General features: G+C 31.6%; 1 long non-coding RNA gene across 1 annotated transcript; it reads right to left on the bottom strand.

Annotated features, from left to right (window-relative positions):
* Nucleotides 1-1,685: 1,685 nt before the first annotated feature.
* On the bottom strand, nt 1,686-2,641 carry LOC112904985. Its single transcript, XR_003231479.1, has 3 exons — nt 2,307-2,641; nt 1,969-2,085; nt 1,686-1,857 (listed from the first exon to the last, which is right to left on the bottom strand). It is a non-coding gene; the product is annotated as an uncharacterized LOC112904985 (long non-coding RNA).
* Nucleotides 2,642-2,660: the final 19 nt, after the last annotated feature.

Genomic DNA, 2,660 nt, shown 5'->3' on the forward strand with positions numbered 1-2,660 from the left:
TGTCTGAAAGGAAGTAACGCTAGAGTAGACTCGCGAAAAGTGTATAAGACACTTTTAAGATCAACTAAATAGCTAAGCCCAAGGGAAGTCGTTCGGGGAGGCCCTCCCTAATTCCACAAGGGTGAGAAGAAACACACACGATAACGAAACGTTGAATCATGTAGAATTCGTAGGGTAAATGCAAAGCAATTTATAGTAAGAATATGCAGTAAGCTAAGCGAAGAGGTAAGCAAGGTTAGACTATACTACAACTACTAAACGTGTTATTTCTACAACTACACTACTAAATACAAAAAAAATTAAGAACATCTTCAATCAACAATTACTTCAAACAAAAAAAAAACAAAAATAAGCATGCAAAATAAAAACTAAATCAAATTAACTACAAAAAAACAAAAGAACATGCAAAATAATAAACTAATTTGAATAAAATCAACTTAATGAATTCTACTAGATAGAGCATGCAAGATAGAGAACTATCTTAACTACGGGGTCATCTTTGTCTTCTCCAACGTCGATCTGAAACAGATACGGTGGCAATCACATTAATAAAGAGCAATTAAAATTAATTATATCAAGTATTCTCACCTTAATTAACTGTAGACCGTAATGTTCCAATGTTTGCAGGTGTGAAAAGCAAACCAAATCCAGGTGGAATACCAATGCAGAAAATTTCTTATTTCAGTGAAATTCAAATAAATATGCAGTTGCTCTCACTTATCAGTTCAAAACTAACTGTATAATGATGCAAAGCGAAGACGAAAACAGCAAATCAAGAATATAGTTCACCAAAGACCACACCCATGTAGACAATGGTTGTTTCAGTACGACCAACTGAACTTTACCTCCCTCTCATTTGTTGAACGATCTGTAGAAATGGGAAAAAAAACATATTAATCACACTATAATTAAGGAAGAGATTAAACACACCTAAAAACACGCATCAAAAACCAAGTAAATCAGCTGAACTATAAAATGGCGACAACCATCAAGTTTACACAATGACAGACCAAATTTGACATATAAATGAGAAATAATCATAGATGCAGATAACATTAATTTATGATGTACACTATAGATAGTTTTCCACAGATGCACCTATACATACGCCACAAGAACAATCTATTCTCTGGCCAATAGATAACAGTTTAAAAGAAATGCCACTATAGGTTAATAAAGAGCAATATTAATTACGTCTTGTTTTCTCACCTTAACTAACTGTAGAAAGTAGCAATACAAAGTCTACCAGTATGAGAGCAGAGCAAAGCAAATCTAGGAGGGATATCATTGCAGACTATTTGTTGTCTCAGTGGCTTCCAATTTAATTTCCATTTACATCCCATTCTCAGGACCAAAACTAACTGCATTATGTTGCAAGGTGAAGACATCAAAAGCATCGGTTGTTTCAGTAGCACCAAAATTAACTGTAATTCCTTCTCATTTGTTGGGCAATCTATATAAACGGGCAAGAAAAAGTAATTAATTATCACTTTTAAAGCAAGTTAATCAGTACCATTTAGATTGATAAAAAAATCAGTTCCACATTAATTATTCTGTTTTAACTACTGCCGTTTCTGAAACGTTGTTTAAAAGTTGTCTATTGAAGCAAGTTACAAATGTTTAAGAGATAGAAGTTTCTGGGGCCTCATTTACTATTCTTAATTGGTACTGTTACTTACCAGTTTATTGTCATGAATCCTTCCTTCAGCAACAGCACACTGTCTCCAATCCGAATGGAAAAAAGGCACTTCCATGCTTCCTTTAGGACCATAGATACACATCTACTTCCTGTAGCAAATGAGGACTGATGCAACCGATGTTCCTTATTTTAACGGCATCTGGAGCTTTCTAATGTTCCTGTAAAATAAAATCCATGCATGAAATATCAGACTAAATAACGTACATATAATGTTTTTTTATCTATTAATACCAAATACGTTACAAACATAATATAGAATGTAAGCTCACTTTAATTAACTGCAAGAATCTCAAAGATGAAAAGTTAACAGATAAAAAACCATAGACCACTTGCTTTTGCATTCAGATTAAAATAAACTTCAATCTCCTCTCTAATTTATCTTCAATCTGTAGAAATAGAGAAATAACGAATTAATTATTGTATGAAGTAAATAAATAATGAAATAGGTTAAAAGCACTTACAAAAAAGCAAGTAAAATTGTAAAATTCATCATAAGAGATGTTACGCGGAAAATTTTAAGCACTTAACCCCTAAACCTTTTCTTCTGACTTTTAAATTAAAGTTAATATATACGTAGAAAACGAACAAAAAAGAATTAAACACTCACCTTAAATAAATGAAACGTAAAATAAAATAAAAACAGGTAATCGACGACACATAAAATGGCGACATACCGTTAACAACTATTTTGTTAATTTTTATTTACGAATCAACTTCTGACCATTAATTACCTACTTTATTATATTTCTTTCCTTTCGTCTTCGTTAATAATGGAATGAAAAATAAACACTACAATTTTCATACGTAAATAGAACCAACAAAGTTTTTTGTCCGCATTCTTGTAACTATAAAAACCATTATCAGAAATCGTATAAAAAATTTGAATGTACAGTACACAACGTAAAAATTCCTAGATTAGACAAATATCCAAAACAAAGTAAAAAGCATTCATTTACATAAA

This window comes from Agrilus planipennis, unplaced genomic scaffold (genome assembly GCF_000699045.2).
Source record: "Agrilus planipennis isolate EAB-ADULT unplaced genomic scaffold, Apla_2.0 scaffold84, whole genome shotgun sequence".
In the NCBI taxonomy this organism is placed as follows: domain Eukaryota; kingdom Metazoa; phylum Arthropoda; class Insecta; order Coleoptera; family Buprestidae; genus Agrilus; species Agrilus planipennis.